Source organism: Sus scrofa, chromosome 5 (assembly GCF_054392235.1).
Source record: "Sus scrofa isolate SSC_HxYL_T2T_F1_AM1 chromosome 5, Sscrofa_HxYL_maternal_Yorkshire_Landrace_v2.0, whole genome shotgun sequence".
Taxonomy (NCBI): domain Eukaryota; kingdom Metazoa; phylum Chordata; class Mammalia; order Artiodactyla; family Suidae; genus Sus; species Sus scrofa.
The window spans coordinates 84871573-84893858 of NC_139387.1; the positions used below are offsets into that span (position 1 = coordinate 84871573).

At 43.5% G+C, this 22286-nt stretch overlaps 1 protein-coding gene across 2 annotated transcripts in view; it reads left to right on the top strand.

The window, feature by feature from the left end:
* PCED1B (PC-esterase domain containing 1B) overlaps nucleotides 1–21973 on the top strand; it is a 201775-nt gene extending 179802 nt beyond the window's left edge. For both annotated transcript variants that reach the window (XR_014804110.1, XR_014804111.1), the window contains 2 exons: nucleotides 11033–11109; nucleotides 21685–21973. The gene's annotated coding sequence lies outside the window, so the exon portion shown is untranslated. The remainder of the gene's footprint in view (nucleotides 1–11032; nucleotides 11110–21684) is intronic.
* The last annotated feature ends 313 nt before the right edge of the window (nucleotides 21974–22286 follow it).

Sequence of the window (22286 nt, forward strand, 5' to 3'; positions counted from 1 at the left end):
ATGGGAAACATCAAGATGCCAAGAGCATTCTGAGAGCTCAGGTGGCGGAGTTTCTGGGTCTTCTGGAACATACTCTGCTTAGTCTCTGCAGGTTTGCCCCTCTAGGCATCTCTGATTCTCTTTCAATGTCAACCGCCTCTCCCACCTTTTGCTCACAGTATTTTCTTACAGTCTGTGTGTCCATTGATTCTGCGCAGCTTCAGCCTGCTCAGGCTCCTCATGGCCTCTGCTCAACATCAAGGCCTGCCTGCCTGCCTTTCTTCCTTCCTCTCTTTTTCTTTCTCCCTCCCTCCCTCTCTTCCTTCCTTCTTTTCTTTCTTTTTGTGTTTATTGAAGTATAGTTAAGGCCTCTTTTAATTAATTCATTGTTTTGGCCTCCCCCACGGCATGTGGAAGGTCCCTGGCCAGGGATCAAACCTGCACCACAGCAGCAACCTGAGCCACTGCAGTGACAATGCCAGATCCTTAACCCACGGAGCCACACGGCAACTCCAAGTCCTCTTTCTTTTACATAATCTGAACAACTCTCACTGCAAACTGCTCCCTTCCCTTAGTGTTGAAGCCAACAGATCCTCGTTTGGAGCAGCTTTTCATGCCAGAATATCATGGATAGTGAAACAGTGTTTTGACTGCCCATGAGTTCAACCTGGCCCAGTCACCCCAAAAGAGCTGTGGGGACACCTATTTCCTTTAACAATGGCGAGGAGCTTGGCTAGCAGAGTGACCGATAAGAACAAAAATTGATCAAATTGACAAAAAGATAGGGAAAAAAACCCAACAACGAAGCAGCCTGAATCTCGGACAAAAGAAAACACAAGGAACAAAAGCACCAAAGAACAAAGACTGATCTGAAAGGAAATGATGGTATCAAAAAGTCAATGGGGCTGGTTGATGCGGGGGCGGGGTAGGTGGCCAGAGCTCAGGGCTGCTTTTCACAGATGGGAAAAACTGAGGCAGCAGCTAAGTGACTTCCTACAATTTGCATATGGACAAGGGCTTCTGGGTCTCTCGTTTTTAATACTAACAGTAGCTCCTCACAGACTTACACCCACTCTAACCACATTTTATGTTACTAGCAAAATGAAACCATTTTTTTGGTTTTTTAAAAATGGTTGTCTACCGTGCAAATTCTGTTGCCAAAACTCGGCCTCTTTCCACCAGTGCTGAATATAAAGAGTTTGGACTGAAAGAGAAAAAAAATTGCTTTATTGCTTTTCTAGGCAAAGGAGGCCACAGCAGGCTAATGCCTTAAAGACTGTGCCTTCCTTTGGGAGAGGTTAGGAGGTGGTTTTGTAGTTTAGGGAGTGGAAAATAGGGCTGCAGGTAAGGATCAAGTTAGAGGCAAGCTTGCATTGTTTCTCAAAGCTGGTGTTTAGTGGCCCCAGGACTGGTCCTGGTGGTCTTCCTTCTTTCTGGAAATTAGAATGCTCCAACTTTCATTTGTTGGGGGTTTTAGGTCTTTAGAAGGGCTCAAAGACACTCTTACGGGTGTTCCCTGAAGAGGAACCAGGACCCTGACCCAAGGCTGCACTCCCGTCTCTTGAGGGCTCCTCCCTGATCTCTGCATCCCCTCACTTCCCTGATTAGCAACTGTTTGAATCTGCCCTTTGGAACTCAGGGAAGGTCCTGGGGGCTGAAACTTACTCCCTAGAAACAAGAAATGGAGGACCCAGAAAGTCTTGTATGCCCAGGAGCCCCACAGGGCCCTGCTTGGTTACAATTACAATGAGGAATTTAATAAGTAAAACAATTCTTTCTTTACCCTCGGTCTTAATTTTACCATCCGTTAAGCCAGCAGAGAAGGGAGCATCTTTGCTAACTGCTCAGTGCTGGGTCTTGTTTTTCTGAAACATGAACCTGTCTCTCATGGCTGCCCAAATATCACAGCTGTGAGGCAGCTCAACTGAGAAAGATTCAGGGCTTCATTCAACCCCAGTCCTGCTGCATTTGTGCACTGAGCCCTCCACCGCAGGTGTTGTTGACACCCTGAAAAGTCCAGAAGAAAGGCATAACTAAGAGAACTTGACCCACATGGAAAGACATCCCATGGAATAGAAGTGGTCCATTTTGGAACTTTCAGCTGGAACTTCCAAAAAGAGGCCTGATTTTGTTACCAAACCAAACTTGGGTCCACTCACATCCTGCACAGGAAAGCCAATTTACAGACCCCAGGTTGTGGTGAAGGAAAGTATGGCATTTATTGCAGGCATCAAGCAAGAACAGGCAGCTCAGGCTCAAAAGACTCCCAGAAGGTTTTCAGGGAAGGGCTTTTAAAAGCAACATTTGGGGTAAAGGATGCAGGGGGTGGGGTAACTTTCTTCTGATTGGTTGGTCTTGGTGAGGTAACAGGGTGATGTTTTGGGAATATTAATCATCAACCCTCTGGTTCCAACTAGTCTGGGGTCTATGTGTTGTGGCCAGCATGCAGTCACCATCCTCTACCTAGGTGGGGCGAGGGGTGGGGTTGGGTAGGGGGCTTAGTTCCTGAAGAACAGCTCAGATATGTGTCAGATTGTTATCTATATCCCTTGAGGAGGAACTAGGACTTGTTGTATCACTGAACTCTTGTTTCTTGACTGCCTTTCCTCTGTTTCTGCATTCCTCACTTCCCTAATTAGTAACTGCTTAAGTCTGCTCTTTGGAACTCAGGAAAGACATAGGAGACTAAGTCTTTTTCTACAAAGAAGAAACAGAGGGCACCGAGGTGATTTTGTACCCAGGGGGGCCCTACAAGGTTCTGGGCTCTGTTTCTGTTTCAAAGGAAAATCAGTGTTCCTGGGCCAGGTCACAGATAAAGGCGTCTCTGCCTCGTAAAGGACAAGGCCTGGCCTGTGTCCCAGGCTCTGAGGGGTAACTCCTCTTTGCCCTTCCCTATAAGTCTGTGTGGCACCAGCCTGTCATCCTCCATCCTCAGATTATTTGTATGTATGTTTCCCTGCCCTTCTAGACTGTCAGACTGAAATCTCTGACTTGAACCCAGACTAAACCCAGATTGGGACTTGAACCCACAGTTTTGTTTTATTAGAATCACTCACTTGGTGTTTGGACTTACTGAGGCACAGGTTTTTTGTGTCTCAGAGCAGAAGGAATCTGGCGAAGGACAAAGTGATAGGCAAGGAATAGATTTATTAAGATAGGTCGCTTGGGAGGGATACAAGGGGTCAGGTGAGGAGGCTCTGCCCCCAGAATTAGATGTGCTACATTTTTATAATCCAAGGAGAGTGGGGAGTGCGGGAAAGAATGACCTTCTGTCTCATTCTTCAAATAGACATCAGCCTTCTGTCACTAGGGCCTCCTTTGTATTGGGTAAGGAGTATTTGACCTGATGAGGTCAAACTAGGACTGTCCTCGTGCTTATTCAGGTCAGTAGAAGGATGGTAACATATGCTAAACTCTGTTGAATCACCTCAGGTTTCCATACAATGGCTCTCGCACTTGGGAGTAGCCTCTTTCCCTTAAGTTCCTCTCCTTGGTCCGAGGAATCGTTATCTCACTGAACTTGGATGTAGGCCTCATTTTATCTTTCACTTAATGACCTGAGGCATAAACCATACCTTGATTTATGGTCTTATAGTTAAGCAAGCCTGCTTCATGGAACCACAGCATTCTGATGGCTTTCTTGAGGGATTATTAACTTACAGTGGTCTCCCAAAGGTCCCTAGATTTCCCTCTCTACCTGTGGTCCCCAACTGGGGCTTCTGCAACGACTGATGTAACGATCCTGCTCCATCCCTATCAAGATCCCAGAGGGCAGGATGCCTCGCTGATGCTGATTCACCCCTATACTCTCTATGATGCTATTCTAGTGCCCGTCACCAAGCAACTTCTTGGCCATCAACTGATAGTCTTGGGGTCTGAAATGCACTGGAGAAACATTTCACAATAGTTGGCTTTCTCTGATGGGAGTTTTGCTGGCTGGGAAGCTGATGTAGGGTAACTTCTCAGTGGGATTTGAGTTTTGAGTGCTAAGGAGAGAGCAGCATGATTGGAAGAGACCCTCTTTGTTTTACATTTAAATGAAACATTTGGGTCTCCATACAATTTGGATGACACCTTAAGGGCAATTTCCTCAGCGTGATTCAGTGGCTGATTAAAGAAGCGAGGCCACCCGAGTACGCTGTCTGTGCTACTGATTGGTTGAGGACTGTTTGCCAGATGGGGTGAGCTCATTTTCCCTCAGAGAACTAAAGAGCAGAGCCTTTCAGGCAAGGCCAACTCTCTCTTCAAAGAAGCCCTTGAGCTCTCTTCTTAACTACACTGGGAGTAAAGAGCTGCCAGCCGGCCAGGCCATGTAGTGAAGCATTAACCTCCATCAAAAGAGGTCTGGACCTTTGTCCTCTGCTTCTGGGAGGTAATTTCTGAGGTCTTTCTTCTCCTGGGGGCAGTGGGTAGTCTAAGCAGGTGATTTAGGGTGGGAGGCGGGCACACCAGAGAGACCCCCCCACAGGACTCGGAGCCTGAACATGGTGCTTATTCAAGGCGGAAGGATGGGCTTTGGGTCTCTCTTGGGGCCTGAACACTGAGATTAGTCACACGCATGACCATCGGATCACATCCACGTAATGGACGTGAAAAATGGGACACTGAGGGAGTCCCCGTAGTGGCTTAGCAGTAAAAAACCCAACTAGCCTCCATGAGGACTCGGGTTTGATCCCTGGCCTCACTCAGTGGGTTAAGGATCTGGCATTGCCGAGAGCTGTGGTGTAGGTCGCAGATGTGGCTCAGATCTGGCGTTGCTGTAGCTGTGATATAGGCTGGCAGCTGTCACTCCGATTTGACCCCTGCCTAGGAACCTCCATATGCTGCCAATGCGACCATAAAGAGCAACAACAACAACAAAAACCTGAACCCTGAGGCTGGGATGAGCTTCCCTGGTTGGCCATGCTCTGTGCATAGGGTCATGTGTTGGTGTCACATATTGAGGTCACAGGAGTCTGACTCCTCTGGGAGAAAAGAAGACCCCGCAAGCCCCGCATCCGAAACACTCCTGGACTTTGTGTCTCTTTCTTTGGCTGATCTTAACCTGGATCCTTTCCCAGTTACTGTAACTACGCGTATACCTGTGTACAGTGAGTTCTGTGAGTCTTTCTAGAGAATTCCAAACCAGGGTTTGGGTAACCACTTGAGCTTTGCAGTTGGCAACAGACGTGAAGACAGTCTTGGGTTGGCGCCCTCTAACTCTGCAATTAGCCCTAACCCCTCACGTGTGCTCTCCTGGTAAAACCAACCCCAAGCTCTGGGAATAAGGACGTTGTTTGTACTTAGAAACGGATCTATGCTGCGATTGGGAGGACCCAGTCTAGGGTGCTGGGGGCCAGGGGAACTGTGTTCTTCATACCCGCCTCCGAGCCTGACAAAAATCTATCCATGGTAGGTTTACCAGCTAACTGAAATGCTGATGGGTTTCTAAGAAAGGCCCCGATGGATGTGAAAGCACCTGATCACAAAGAGAACACCGTGAAGTGGAAAACACCATACTAGTTTCTAGCGCAGGCTCAACCTCCAGAAAATTCTCTGAGTCTGAACAACCCAATCTCCTGTGCTTCAGTTCTCCCATCTGTGAAATGGGAATGAGAGTCCCTGGCCTGATCACTTCAAAAGGTTATGAGAAGGAACACATGAACTAAAGCGTGTGAAAAAGTTTAGAAACCTGTGGCATAATATTTATAGAAACGGAAAATATTCATATTGTTGTCCCACTCTGAGCCCTTTTATAGATGAGAGACCCGGAAGGCAGAAGTGACAGATAGGAGTTCCCGTTGTGACTCAGTTGGTAACAAACCTCGACTAGTATGCCTGAGGATGTGGGTTCCATCTCTGGCTTTGCCTAGTGGGTTAAGGATCCAGTGTTACCCTGAGCTTTGGTATAGGTCACAGATGCAGCGTGGATCTGGCATTGCTGTGGCATAGGCCAGCAGCTGCAGCTCCAATTCAGCCCCTAGCCTGGGAACCTCCACATGCCACAGGGGCAACCCTAAAAAAAAAAAAAAAAAAAAAGTGACAGATAATGCGAGTTAATAGAACTGGGAATACCATGTCTCCCAACTCGAATGCTGGTGATTTTTTTAATAAAACATGGTCCTACAAGAGCATACCTTTGTCTTGAGGGCACGCTTTTGATAACTTCAACTATTTAGAGTAAGCAGGAAAGTATCTCTGAGCATAAGACAGCTGCCTGGGACACCACTTTCCAGTAGAACCCTCCAACCACACAGATGCATCTAAAATTAAGCCTATGGATTGAACAGTTTGTTATTTATCAGATTAGAAACTACCGAATAAGGTGGGTAGAGTAGCTGGGGGATCATAAACAGATGCGATACCTGGGAAAATAACAGCAGCGGCAGCAATTTCAAGTAGGAATAAAACAGCCCAACCTAATTCATCAACATTGCTCGTCTCCATAATGATGTGCCTGAGTCATTAAAAGAGGTTTAAATGATGTTCAATTTGCCCTGAAAGAAGGCAAAGGAAAGAAATAAAAGGTGTGATTGTTGACAAGATAGAGACAGGGTTATCATTTTGCGCTGATGACTAATTTGCATACAGAGAAAACCTCAGGGTATCAACTAAAACACTATTAAAGTGACACATGAATCTCAGTTTCCTCATGGTTATGAAGATTAGCACTTGCATGCCACTTGGAACCTAGTAGGTTATTGACAAGTGCTAGAGAGTAAAGACAAGCTTTAAATACAAAAGTCCAGAGCTTTCTAGTACATCAGAACTCAGCAATTAGAAATTGTTATGGGCAGAAAAGTATTCACTTGGGGAATTCCCGTTGTGGTGCTGCAGAAACGAATCCAGGAGTTCCCGTCGTGGCGCAGTGGTTAACGAATCCGACTAGGAACCATGAGGTTGCGGGTTCGGTCCCTGCCCTTGCTCAGTGGGTTAAGGATCCGGTGTTGCCGTGAGCTGTGGTGTAGGTTGCAGACGCGGCTCGGATCCCGCGTTGCTGTGGCTCTGGCGTAGGCCGATAGCTGCAGCTCCAATTCAACCCCTAGCCTGGGAACCTCCATATGCTGTGGGAGCGGTCCAAGAAATGGCAGAAAGACAAAAAAAAAAAAAAAAAAGAAAGAAAGAAACGAATCCAACTAGTATCCATGAGGATGCCGGTCTGATTCCTGACCTCGCTCAGTGGGTCAGGGATCCGGCATTGCCCTGAGCCATGAGGTAGGTTGCAGATGAGGTTCAGATCCTGTGTTGCTGTGGCTGTGGTGTAGACCAGCAGCTACAGCCCTGATTCAGCCCCTAGCCTGGGAACCTCCATATGCTGTGGGTGTGGCCCTCAAGAGGAAAAAAAAGTATACATTTGTAATAATCGTAACGAGCCCCACATCAACAATCCCAAGAAAGATGAAGAACTATGTGTCACTGTTATGTGAAAAACTCTAAAACTGTTGAGAGAGAATACAGATGTGAAAGAATTGAAAGGTATACTAAGGTACTGAAAGGCAAAACAGGATATAGGAGAAATGTCAATTTTTTCCACATTAAGTTATATATTTAGAGTGATTCCAGGCCAAATCTCTACTTTACAATTTTTGAACTTGACGGACTATCTTAAAATTTCATCTAGATCTATACCAAGCAAGTACAGCAAAGAGTATTTGTGAAAAGGAGAAGGGAGGGATGGTCGGAACTAACATACAGAGTATATTACAGCGCACAGGGGAGGAAAAACTTTCACCCACCCTCTTAGGTTCTGTGCCTGGGCCTGAGAATTAAACTGGCATAAAAAGGAAAAAAACCATACAAATCGTATTTACTATTTTTACATGCATGTGGGAGTCTCATAAGAAAAAAGAAACAATTAGGACTGAGGCTTGATGGACTTTTAAATGAAGAAACAAGAATTTGTGGGTAAATGACAAGACAAAGGAGTTTGGGGCTAGGGCCAGTAAACTGTGAGAAAGTGACCAGAGAGTTCCCTGGTGGCTCAGAGGGTTAAGGATCTGGTATTGTCACTGCTGTGGTGCAGCTTCCATCCCTGGCCTGGGAACTTCTGCATACTGCAAGTACAATTTAAGAAAAAAAGAAAGAAAAGCAGCCAGAAAATACATGGGGGAAACTAATGGAAGATCGGGAGTATTTCCACAGATCCATTCTGGTGTTGGCTTTCTGTCTCCTGGGAGAATGGTCTTCTCTTCCTGGTACACTGATGGTACCATTCTCCTGGGAAATTTTATGGCCTGTTTTTAGGTAGAAAGGGAGCTGGCACAGAACCCCTCCTGCATCTGCCTTTCTTGAGTACCTTTCCTCAAAATAAGCAATGTGGAGAGTTCCTGTCGTGGCTCAGCAGTTAATGAACCCAACTAGCATCCATGAGGACGCGGGTTCGATCCCTGGCCTTAGTGGGTTAAGGATCTGGCGTTGCTGTGAGCTGTGGTGTAGGTCGCAGATGCAGCTCGGATCCCGCGTTGCTGTGGCTGTGGGGTAGGCTGGTGGCTATAGCTCCGAATGAAAGGCAAAAATAATAATAATAATAATAATCAATGTGCTAAAGTAGTATATTTTGGGGTGGCATGGTCTGAACCCTTTCAATGGCCACAATAATTAAATCAATACAGGATGGATTTGAGCTTATTCAGACTGATGGAACAAACAGCTCAGAAAAAAAATCACAGAATTTTTATTGTGAAAAATGAGGCAGAGGAAGGGGGAGAAAGCTTACTCAATAAGTCATGTGGAACAAATGGTCAATTCCTGGGGGAAAAATCCACTTAGATTCTTATTTTATATTCAATATCAAAATAAATTCAATATACGTTAATTAAACTCAATTTATAGACCATATGGCAGCACAGGATCCTTTAACCCATTGTGCGGGGCAGGGGATCGAACCTGTGTTCTGGCGCTACAGAGACATGCTGATCCCCATTGTGCCACAACGGGAACTCCTCTCCCCATTTTAAAATAACCCTCTCATGACCCCAGTTATTCTTCCATAAGCCCTATTTTGTACACTTTTTTTTTTTTTAAAGAAAAGCAAAATGACATTGTTTTGCTGCTTATCTTGTTTACAATCACCCTTTGGGATTTCTTTCCCACATTCTACCCTAAATCCACTCCACATCAGGCTCTCTTTGCCAGCACTCCAACAAAACTCTCTTGGTGAAATGTGCCAAAGGACTACTGTATTAATCCATTTAATGCTAAATTTTGATTTTCCGTCTTGCTTGATTCAGCTGATGGCTTTCCATCTAAAAAGACTTTCTTTAACGTTAGGATACCACACTCATGCTTTTCCTCCTGCTGCATGGGTCACTTTCCTTCCCTGGTTCCTCTTCATCTTTTCAAACTCAGAATATGAAGGGCTCAGTATTCAGTCCTCTTCTCCTGCCTCTTTATATCATTTTACTTGAAATTGAATTTCATGGCTCCAAATAGTATCTACGTGGTTTCAATGCATGAGGTTGTACCTCCAGTGCAGGCTTTTTCTCTAAACTTCACTCCTATTTTCTCTTGCCGGCTTAGAGTAGTTTTCTAAGGTTACCTTAACAAATGATCACAAATTGGGTGGCCTAAAACTGAAATTTATTCTCTCCCAGGTCAGAAGCCTAGAAGTATGAAACCAAGGTGTCAGCAGGTGCGGTGGAGGCATGAAAGGAACAGCTATTCCATGTCTCTCCCAAGGCTTCTGGTGGTTGCGGGCAACCCTCCATCTGTCTGAGTTTGCAGACGTGTCGCTCCAATCTCTGCCTCTGTTCGCACTTTGCATCTTCCCTGAGTGTCCCTGTTGTTCACGTGGCCTTCCTATCAGAACACCAGTCATTGGATTTAGAACCCATTCTAATCTGTGGTGACTGATTTACTCTAAATAATGACATTTGCAAAGATTCTATTTCCAAACAAGACCATATTCTGAGATTCTGCGTGCACACAATTCGGGAGGGATGCTATTCAACCCAGTTCACTAGTCAACACTGGTAATTTGTGTCTTCTTTCTTTGGGGGGGTTAATAATATTGATAGACATTTATTAATTTTATTGATCTTTCCAAAGAGTCGGCTTTTTGTTTCATTTTTTTCTCTATTTTTTATTTCAGTTTTATTGATTTCTGCCTCTATTGTCATTATTTTCTTCCTTTTGCTTGTTCTGTGTTCATTTTGCTCGTTTTTAGTTTCCTAAGGGGGAAGCTTAGATTATTGAAATAAGTTATCTCTTTTTTGATATAAGCATTTAGTGCTGTAACTCCCGTCTAAGTACTGCTTAATCTTCACCCCACACTTTTTGTTATGTTGTATTTTTACTTTTATTCAGTTTCATTTTTATTTATTTTTATTTTTTTGGCTCCGCCCATGGCATGTGGAAGTTCCCCGGGCTAGGGATTGAACCTGCACCACAGCAGCGATCTGAGTCACTGCAGTGACAATGCCAGATTGTTAACCCACTGAGCCACGGGGGAACTCCACTTTTGTTCAGTTTTAAATAGTCCCTAATTTTCCTCAAGATTTTCTCTTGACCTGTGATTCATTTTTAAGTGTATTATTTAACTTCCAAGTATTTGGGGATTTTCTTGTTATCTTTCTCCTATTTATTTCTAGTTTTATTATATTATTGTCAGAGAACATACTCTTTGTGATTTCAGTTTTTAAAAAGTAGTTGTGGTCTCTTGTCACTCAGACTATCGTCCGTCTTCATGAATGTTCCAAAGACACTTGAAAACATCGTTGCCCACATTCTCCACCAAGACAAAACCAAACCCAAAACCAAATACCCTTGAAAACAATGTTAAGATAGTGGAATATAATGATTCAATTTAATACTGAATCAGCTTTGCATGCCTCTGATGAACCCTGCTTGGTCCTGGTGTGTTGTTCTTTTTCAGTATTGCTGGATTCAGTTTGCTGAGTTGCTAATATTTCTGTCAGGTAGTGCTTCTATAAATGTCAATTCGACACAATTAGTTGATAATTTTGTTCAGGTGTTCTGTATCCTTTGTAATTTCTCTATAATAATCCCGAGTTATTAGGAAAGATATGTTTAAATCTCTGACTATAATTGTGCATTCATAGATCTGTTCTTTCAGTTCTCCAAGGCTTTGCTTCGTGTCCTTTGAAGCTCTGTTGTGAGATTCATATACATCGAAGATCATTGTATCTCTTGGTGAGTTGTTCTACTTAGCATTATGGTCCCTATTTATCCCTGGTAGATTTTTTGCTCTGAAGTTGCTTGCTTGATACTAATATAGCCACCTCAGCTCCCTTTTGACTAGTATTTGCATGATATAACTGTCCCCATCCTCTTACTTTTTGCCTACCTATGCCATTATATTGGAAATGAGTTTATTGTAGACAGCATACAATCTGGCCATGATTATTTAATTAGTTTCATAACCTCTGTCTTTTAATTGATCTGTTTAAGACAGGAGTTAACTAAACTACAGTCCGTGGACCAAATGCAGTCCACTGTCTGTTTTTTTGTTTGTTTGTTTGATTTTTTGTAAATAAGGTATATTTGGAACACCAACAAAACATTTATTCTCATTTCATCCATGGCTGCCTTTGTGCTACAATGGGAGAGTTGAGTAGTTGTGACAAACAGGTCCACAAAGGCTAAAATATATTCTTCCATTTTACAGCAAAAGTTTGCCAACCTCTGATTTAGATCCTTTGTATTTAATGTAGATATTGATATGTTTGAATTTAGGTACAGTTTTTTTTGTTTTGTTTTGTTTGGCCACACCTGCGGCATATGGAATTTCCCAGGCTAGGGGTCAAATCACAGCTACAGATGCTGGCCTATTCCACAGCCACAGCAATGCCAGATCCAAGCTGTGTCTGAGACCTGCACTGCAGTTCATGGCAATGCCGGATCCTTAACCCACCGAGTGGGGCCAAGGATCGAACCCGCATCCTCATGGATACTTGTTGGGTTCATTACCACTGGGCCATAATGGGAGCTCCCTAGGCAAACTATTTTAATATTTATTATCTACTTATTCCTTCTGTTTTTTGCTTCTCTTTTTCTTCTTTTCTGCCTTCTCTTGAGCTATTTGAATATTTTACAGTATTCCATTTTAATTTGTCTACTCTGATTTTTTTTCTATATTTCTTTGTATGCTTCTTAAGTGTTGCGTTAGGGCTTACAATATACATACTTATGTTTTGACAGCCCGTTTATTCATTTATGTATTTATTTACGGCCGTGCCCATGGCATATGGACTTGAACTTGCACCACAGTTGTGACCTTTGCCACAGCTGCCACAATGCCAGATCCTTAACCTCCTGTGCCACAGGAGAACTTCCTTGACAGTCTATTTAGAATTAGTATTTTAAAAAAAAAAATGGAGTTCCTGTTGTGGCGCAGTGGTTAACGAATCCCACTAGGAACCATGAGGTTGCGGGTTCGATCCCTGGCCTTGCTCAGTGGGTTATCGAACCGGCGTTGCCGTGAGCTGTGGTGTAGGTCGCAGATGCGGCTCAGATCCCGTGTTGCTGTGTCTCTGTCGTAGGCTGGCGGTTACAGCTCCAATTTGACCCCTAGCCTGGGAACCTCCATATGCCGTGGGAGCGGCCCAAGAATTGACCAAAAAAAAAAAGAATTAGTATTTTATCACTGCTCATGGAATGTGGAAATCTTACCATCTTTTAGGTCCCTTTATGTCCCTGCCTTTTTCATCGGTACTTTCTTATGTATTATATCAGTGTACCTTCAAATCAGTCAGACAGTTTCAGAATTTTTACTTTCAAATTTCAAACACTTTTTAAGGAACTCAGTTTATTATATTTACCTAGGTATTTATTTATGTTGTGCTTTTTTTGTCCTGGAGTTCCAAGTTTCTTTCAGGTATCAGAGTCCCTCTGCTAAGCAATACATTCTATAATTTTCCTTCATCTGAGAATGTTTTTATTTCACCTTCCTTTCTGGAGGACATTTTCTCTACATAGATTTCTAGGTTCTTTCCCAACTCACACCCCAAGCCACACCCACGGCGTATGGGAGTTCCCAGGCCAGGGACTGAATCTGAGCCACAGCTGTAACCTATGCCACAGCGGCACACTGCCAGATCCTTAACCCACTACACTGGGTCCGGGATCAAACTGGTGCCACTAGAGAGTCAAGCCAGATCATTAACCCACTGCGCCATAGCAGGAACTTCCCCTTTTAGCATTTTTAAAATGTGCTACTTCCTTTTAGCTTCTATGATTTCTGATGAGAAATCCACAGTCATTCAAATTGTTGTTCCTCTATTTTTCTCCGCTCACTTTCAGCATTTTGTTTCATTGTCTTAATTTTTCGGCAGTGCGATTGACTTCATTGCATTTATTCCACTTGGAATTCTCTGAGCTTTTTGAATCTATGCCATTTATGTCATTTGCTAAATTTAGAAAGTTTTCCGCTCTGATTTTTTTTTTTTTTCAAGCTTTTTTTTCTGTGCCATACTCTTTCTCCTGTTCTTCTGGGACTCTGATGACATAAATGTTAGAGCTTTTGGCATTGTCTCTGAGGACAGTGACGTCCCTGAGCCTCTGTTCTTTTTCTTTCTTTCTTTCTTTCTTTCTTTTTTTTTTTTTTCTGTTGTATAAATAGATAAATTTTTTTGGCCGAGCCTGCAACATGTGAAAGTTCCCTGGCCAGGGATCAAACCTGCACAACAGCAGCAACCCAAGCTGCTACAGTGACAGCACTGGACCCTTAATCTGCTGGACCACAAGAGAACTGCAATAGATAGATCATTTCTATTGATCTATCTTCCATTCCACTGACTCTTTGGCTCTTTCTTCTGTTGCTGCCATTACATTAAATCTATCCAGTGAGATTTTCTTTTCTGCTTATTCTATTTTTCTGTTCTAGAATTTCCATTTAATTTTTTTTTTTTAGTCTTTTTAAAAAAATGATAGTCAGTTACAATGTTGTACAAATTTCTGCTGCAAAGCAAAGTGACTCCATCTTACATAGTTATATACATTCCCTTTCTTATATTATCTTCCATCATGGTCTCTCCCAAGAGACTAGATATATAGTTCACTGTGCTATGCATCAGGTAATTGGTAATTAATATTTTCTGTTTCTTTGGGGAGACCTTCTGTTTTCATTCATTTCAAGATCGTTTGCCTTTATTGCTTGGAGCATTTTAAAATATATGCTTTCAAGTCTTTGTCAGATACTTTCAACATCTGGGCCTTCTTGACTTTGATGTCTACTCACTTTTCCCATGTGAGTTGAAATTTTCCTGACTTCATATGCTTAGTAATTTTGGATTGTATGCTGGACTTTTTGAATGTTGTGCTATGAGACTCTGTGTCTTTCCTAAATCCTATGTTTCGCTTATTTGTTTGCTTTTGCCTTTTTAGGGATACACTGGCAGCATATGGAAATTCTCAGGCTAGGGGTCAAATAGGAGCTGCTATGCCACAGCCACAGCAATGTGGATCCGAGGTGGCATCTGCAATCTTTACCACAGTTCACAGCAATGCCATGATCCTTAACCCACTGAACGGGGCCAGGGATGGAACCCACATCCTCATGGATCCTAGTGGGTTCATTACCACTGAGCCACAACAGGAACTCCAAAATCCTATGTTAATATTTTTATTTTAGTCAGACAATTGACTCAAATGGTTAAGACTGGAAGTTCTTTTGGTGTAGGTCTCACAATCAGTTTTCCTTTCAAAGCCTTTGCTGTGCTGTTCAGATACATCCTGCAGATGCACCAAGTAGCAGCCAGTCTAGGATCTGGACAGAGGTCTGTCCCTTAGTTCAGTTCTCAAAGTCTCTGGTGGTATTTAGGATTGGATGCATGTTCAGAGGTAAGCCTGGGATTTCATAAAGAACTTTTATGGACTTATATTCCCAAACTCTTCTCTTTATAATCTTCCTGGTGCTTTCAAGTTCTTTAGGCTTCCCCCTTTCAGTCTTTAGGCCAGAAACCTGGGGCTTTGTTTACTCTCTTCTTCCATGCACTTGCCATGACCGTACCAGATTTGGCACAGATGAGAGGGGAGTGGAAAGAGAAAAAGAATGAAGAAAAACAACAACTTTTTGAGACCTTAGGTCCTTCACTTGGAAAGACAATTCTCTATTCCTCAGAGTTTAGGCCCCCATCCCTGTCACTGCTGCAGGATTGCTCGGGAACTAGGGAGCAAAAAAAGAAAGAAAAAAGAAAGGGGAAAAAAAAAAAAAAAAAACCCACTGGAGTTCCTGCTGTGGCACAGTGGGTTAAGAATCCAACTGCAGTGGCTCGGGTCACTGCAGAGGTGCAAATTTGATCCCCAGCCCAGCACAGTGGGCTAAAGATCCAGCATTGCCAGAGCTGTGGCATAGGTTTCAGCTGCGGCTCAGATTCCTGGCCATGGCCCAGGAACTTCCATATGCCATGGGTGCAGCCATAAGAAGAAAAAAATAATAAAATTTTAAAAAATGCTCAAGCTTAACCTTTTCTTCAGGTCTTCATTTCCTTATGAAGGCCCCTATGTCACTTAAAATTTACATTAAATAAAGTTGTCTGCTTTTCTCCTGTTAATCTGTCAGTTTAATTTTCAGGCCCAGTCAGGGACCTAAAGAGGGTAGAGGGAAAGTTTTTCTTCCCCTAAAGTATTAAAAAAGGAACTCTAACTGTAATTTTTGAAAAACTTTTTCAGTGCAAAGCTAGTTAGATTGGTGAGTTTCTATTTTATGAGCTTTGCTAGCTCCTGAGGGCAATTCATATTTTAGCATATGGTGCAGCAATGATGTTCAGATCAATGAAGCCAAGTCAGTAAGAAATACCAGGAATAAGAAAAATCAGTCAATAAGGCCATCTGAAATGTTATATATATGCATGCATATGCACACATTTAATACATAATCGATAAAATTACATAATATACATTTAGAAAACATTTTTTAAGTTTTGACATTTCAGGGTTTGGTTTTAGTAATTTGGAAATTTCACTTACGTTGTGTGAACGCTTCATTTACTCATGGTTCCAGATAAAGATGATTCTACTGTCCTGAAAATAAGTACTTCTATTGTTAATATTTTAAAGCGTTTGCATTAAAATATTAATACTGTGATTTAATTTCATGATATAAAATTATTAAATAATAATTCACATTATACTGACTCTTAACATATTAAGACATTTAAATCAAGTGTATTCTGAAAGAGCTCCTTTGGGGGTTCCCTGGTGGCCTAGCAAGTGAAGGAACTGGTGTTGACACTGCTGTGGTATGGGTTGCAGCTGTGGCTCAGTGTACATCCCTGGCCTGGGAACTTCCATGTGCCAAAAAAGAAAGAAAGAAAAAAAAAAGCTCCTTTAAAAAAAGCAGTTCACATAGATTAAGCATTACAACGGGTGAATGTTAGACAAATCCTAGGAACTTAAGCATGTTTCTTAAAGTTGACCATTTTCCCTCATTCTTTCGCTTTTTCTCTCTGATAAAACTTTCATGTAATTTCCCTCCAATAACATTGCAAATGGCCAGAATTGATTGAATACCTACAATATGCCCAGCACTGCACTCAACATACATTTTCTCATTTAGTCCTCATCACAGTTCTACCTAGTAGACTTTTTTTTTTTTTTTCCCCCAGCCACTCATATGCCATATGGCAGTTCCCAGGCTAGGGGTCAAAGGAGAGCAGCAGCTGCTGGCCACAGCCACAGCAACTTGGGATCCAAGCCACATCTGCGACCTGCACCACAGCTCATGGCAACACCGGATCCCTAACCCACTGAGCGGGGCCGGGGATCAAACCCGCGTCCTCACGGACACGATGTCTGGTTCTTAAACCACTGAGCCACCACAGGAACTCTGCAGACTCTCTTGTTATCTTTTCTTACCAAATGAGAAGACGGAAAGGCAGACACGTTAAGTTTAACAGGTCCCAGGCCCCCACAAGTCAATGGCATACAAGGTTTCAAACACAAGTCTGTTGGAAGCCAAGAACCCTGAGAAATTATTGACCATGACGCAGAAGTAAATAGCCCGTGGAAACATGAGGGAGAAGCTGTTCCTTCTCTCCTGGGACAGCCTCTTTTTTTTTTTTTTTTTTTTTTTTCCCCTTTTTAGGGTTGCACTTGAGGCATATGGAGGTTCCCAGGCTAGGAGTCAAATCAGAGCTACAGCCGCTGGCCTATGCCAGAGCCATAGCAAGGCGGGATCCGAGCCACGTCTTCGACCTACATACACCATAGCTCACAGCAACACCCCATCCTTAACCCACTGAGCGAGGTCAGGGATCGAACCCGAAACCTCATGGTTCCTAGTCAGATTTGTTTCCGCTGCGCCATGAAGGGAACCTGGGACAACTTCTTACTCCTACAGTTATTCCTTCTGTCCCTATCTTCCCTACTTGCTTTCTATAAGGGACTCTTTCTTCAAGCAAGAACACTTTCTTCTGATCTATGGAAAAGGAAAAGAATGGAAAGACGGCTCACATTTTCCTTTGAGCAAGCAAATATTTTTCAAAGGCCTTTATCAGTAATTTCAACAAATGCTGTCACAGTAGCCTGGTCTGGTATGTGGCAACCACTCAGATACGTCCATCTGGCCTGACCTCTGGGAGGACAATATCTCCCTTTCTACGGGCTGAAGATACACCATGCAAAACTGGGGTATCTTTGACACCCTCATTTTATAGATGCACGTTATTTTCCAGCTGCTAATCTTAGCTGTGGCAAGAGTGATCTTGAGCTTTGTTCCCCACCTCTGTTAGAGCCGAACCCTGTAATTTAGCTCATCAGATTTGCAAATGAAGGTTATCTTCTACTGTTTAGCTTGGTTAAACGTTATCCCTGTGGGCGGTTATGCATCTCCTGTCACACTGACGAGAAGCCTGCCTGCCTGGTTCTGTTCACCAAGGCCTCCTGCTTCAAGGGGAGCCGATGTGTGGAATTGCTGGGGGAAATCAGTGGATAAGGTAGTTAAGAAAGAGGAGGGCAGGGTCCAGGGCACTCAGCTTAGAACATCCCTAAGCATCCCTGATGCTTGAATGCTTAAATACCAGAGTGGTCCCTATCAGGGTGCATTACAGATTACAAAGGACTTGCTCAGATGTTATCTTAATTCACTTAATAAGTACATTAGCCCTACAAGACTGGTTTTATTATCCTCATTTTCTATGCTGGGAACGTGAGGTGGTTTTGTTTTTATTTTTGTTTTTGATTTGTGGTGGTGGTGGTTGCTGCTTTTTAAGACTGCCTCCTTGGCTTATGGAAATTCCCAGGCTAGGGGCCTAATTGGAGCTACAACTGCTGGCCTACACCCCAGTCTCAGCAGTGAGGGATCCGAGCCCCGTCTGCGACCTACACCACAGCTCACGGCAACACTGGATCCTTAACCCACTGAGCAAGGGCAGGAACTGAACTCACATCCTCATGGATACTAGTCAGATTCATATCCACTGTGCCACAACCAAAAGGGAGTTCTATAAGTGGAAAATATTTGATGCAAATGAGGCTTTCCTACTGGAAATCCAGCGTAGTTTCATCAGGCCGAGCTCAGACCACCCCACGTGAAGGCTTGTGAAGGAAACAGGTCCCACCCAGATGTCCCAAGCAGTCCTGCCGTCCCTTCCTGCTGCGGACCGGCTGCTTCTCTAACCCCTCGCCTCTTCCAGCTCTCGTTCCTGCTGCAGTACCCTGGTCTCTCGCTGGTCCTTGAATACACCAGCTGCCTTGCGGGCACCGAACTTTTGTACTTGCTGGAATCCCCTCAGTAGCAGGGCTTCTCCCTCTCCTCCCTAGATGCCTGCTCAGCCCCATCGGAGGGCTTTTTCCTGGAAACCCCCCACACAGTGGAGTTTCATTTTTCCTTATCTCCTTTACTGTGATGCCCTGAGTTTGGGGCCAAGTGTGCCCCAAGCACAGACCAACAATAATAAAAGGGACTCAGATTCCATCTGCTTTTTATTTTTAAATGTACTAGGAATTCTAAACGTCTGTGTTTACTCTTCCCAGAAAAAAACAAACAAACCTTTCCTTGGTCTAAATTCTAGACAATGGCCACAATTACTGTTATAAAAATCTGTAATACACACTTCAAATTAGCACATTTTAGTTACTTTTTTTGGGGGGGGTTGTACCCACAGCATATGGAAGTTCCCAGGCCAGGAATCAAATCTGAGCTACAGCTGCGGCTGCTGCGGCAATGCCAGATCCTTAACCCGTTGTGCCACAGCAGAAACTCCTTAACTGCTTATTCTTTAACAAACATAGTGTTCCATTTTAAAGTACTTGGACGTGGCGGAGTTCCTGTTGTGGCTCAGAGGTAACAAACCCGACTAAAATTCACCAAGACGTGTGTTCGATCCTTGGCCTTGCTCAGTGGGTAGGGGATCCGGCATTGTCTTGAGCTGTGGTGTAGGTTGCAGTTGCGGCTCAGATCCCATGTGGCTGTGGCATAGGCTGGCAACTATAGCTCCAATTCGACCCCCAGCCTGGGAACTTCCATACGCTAAGGGTGGGGCTCTAAAAAGACTAAATAAATAAATAAATAAATAAAGTACTTGGACGTGGTATTCTACCTGGAAGTTAATTCAGAGAACTCTAAGCTATACAGTTGTCTGCTGACGCAAGTAGACAGGACTATACATCTTGCTTGTAAGTAAATTTGTCATAGCTCAGAGTCATCGAGCTTGCTTTGGGTGTAGCTAGCTGCTGGGAGCCGTTTGTGCAGGTCTGCCTGCCAACAAAGTCCAGGAGACTGAGGACCCCAGACTGCACAGCACGTCCGGGAGAGCAACAGTCCTGCTTCTTCTTCTCTGTCTGCTTATGCGGTTAATAAAAACTGCGAGAGCTGGGAAATTGCTGTCCAATAAAGTTCCCCAAAAAAAGACCCCAGGGGGGTAAACGTCAGGCCTGGTGCTTACCCACAAATTCCTACTGTCCCCTTGTCCTGTGATCATCATTCACTTCTGAGTTCCCTCCCTTTTTTTCTATGGAGACCCTAATAGAAAGCTTTCATGTTTGGGCTGTTACTGTTTAACCTGTGAAAGAATCCTGGAGGCATAATAGAGGCTGGAGGCACAGGTCTCTCCATGCTCCAGCAGGTGGTTCTTTTCCATGCTAGGGACGAGTTGATGAATAGGGTAGATATTGGGCCTTAGTTATAGAAAAACTTGTGCGGTTTGCACCATGTAATTGAACACAGGTCAGGAAATTACCTACCTTCAGTCGATTGCATCTTGCTATGCCAGGCCTATCGGCCCAACCCTAACAAGTGTCAATGCTGTGGTTTCTAGTTCTATAAGAATCAGAATAACCTTTGGTATGTTTGAGTAACCTTTACTAATAGAATATAGTTTGGCCTTAGGTTTTAGGCACACAAAAATATTTTTAATTATAAAGTTAATAAGTTCGTGCTTTTGTAACCCACAAAGTTAAATCATTAACACGAGCACATCTAATTCTGAAAAGTCAAGTGGAAAGTACAAAAAAGAGCATTGTTTGTGTTCCCAAATGTACCTGGTCATGTACCAGATCAAAAGGTAACATCTGACCGAGTGGAAAGTTAAAAAATATCACCAGATGTATGGCGCATGACGTATGCCAAGGGAAAATACAGATTGTATATAAGCTTGGTTGATTCAATCAATAAACGAGCAGTCCCACACAAACGCTGGCTCTGTGTCCATTCCTTCACAGAAGCTGCTCACCCTTCAGGAGGCCCTGGTTCGCAGCAAGCCATCCCAACCCCTGCAATATGGATGTATTCCTCTGGAAGGATCGACTATGGGCCCTGATAAATTGACAAATCCAGCTAGACTGTATCGAACATGAATATGCAAAAGAGATCTATTTTGAGGAAGCCATTGACAAATTTGCAGAAGTTAAGGCTTAAAACGGAAATAAAATTATCTATTCATTCCTCCGATGACGAATATTTCCTATTTTTCGAAAAAACACATTAATATTTTTGCATTTTTAATCCATTTTCCTTTTTTACCTTTTAGGTGTTTATTTTACTTTTATGTATTTATCCTTTTTTACTAGCATGATTATAAATATGAAGTTCGACAAGGCAAAAATGTCATCACCTGCTCTTTTACGACTATTGATAACATGTGTTTTGTATTATCTATTGCAGTATAAGTATATTACCATGAACTGAGCAGCCTACAGGAACACATATTTATTATCTCATAGTGTCCGCGGGTTAGGAATGAGGGCATGGCTGGCCTGGGCTCTCCAGCTCAGGGCCCCCATGGCTGCAATCCAGGTGTCCGCTGAGGTTAGGCTGGGAAGGATGCCTGCTCATGTGGGCGTTTCATTTCCTCATGCGATGTTGGACAGAGGGTCTTAGTCTCCTGCTGGATGTTGGCCAGGCCGGAGGTTGCCCTCCACTCCTTGCCATGTGGACCTCCCAACATAACCCTTGCTTCCTCCAAGCTAACAGGAGAGGGAGCCTCCCCAGCAAGATGGGTTACCATGGGTAATGTCATCTTACATACAGGAATCCCATCCCATCGCCTTTGCCTTATCCTATTGGTTAGCAGCAAGTCACAAACCCCGCCCAACTCAAGGGGAGGGGATCACCCAGCTAGAAGGCAGGCAGCCTGGCAGGTCTCCTTAGAGGCTGCCTGCTGCATGTGTCATTTTTCGATCATTAAATGTAACTTTTCCTATAATAATTTTGACAGGTAAAGGAGGAGCATTGTTAAAAAAAAATGATTTGCTCAGGATGTCAAATGCACTAGGTACCCTGAACCCTGCTTGATTTTCTTTTTTTGCTTTTTCTTTTTGTCTTTTTAGGGCCGTGCTAGGAGTGGAAAATCGGAGTTGCAGATGCTGGCCTACACCACAGCCACAGCAAGGGCAGATCCAAGCGGCATTTGAATCCTGCACTGCACCTCAGGGCAATGCAGGATCCTTAACCCACTGAGCGAGGCCAGGGATAGAACCTGCAACCTCATGGATACTGGCTGGGTTCCTTTCCACTGAGCCACAACTGGGAACTCTCCTACTTGATTTTCTTCATAGAATTTACTTGATTTATTGTATGTGTTCAATGTTTTATTCAACATTTAATATTATTATAAAATTTGTCTCAGAGTCTTAATTCTAGGAACAATATTATGAATATATACACTCATTTGAAAAAGAAAGACTCTAGCTCTTATTCCAGAGCCAAGTACTCCACAGGATCTGTCCAGGGTACCACATTCTAACCATTTTTTTTAGGTCTGCACTTGTGGTATGTGGAGGTTCCCAGGCTAGGGTTCGAATCAGAGCTACAGCTGCAGGCCTACACCACAGCCACAGCAATGCCAGATCCTTAACCCACTGAGCGAGACCAGGAATGGAACCGCAACCTAATGGTTCCTAGCCAGATTCGTCTCCACTGCTCCTCCAAG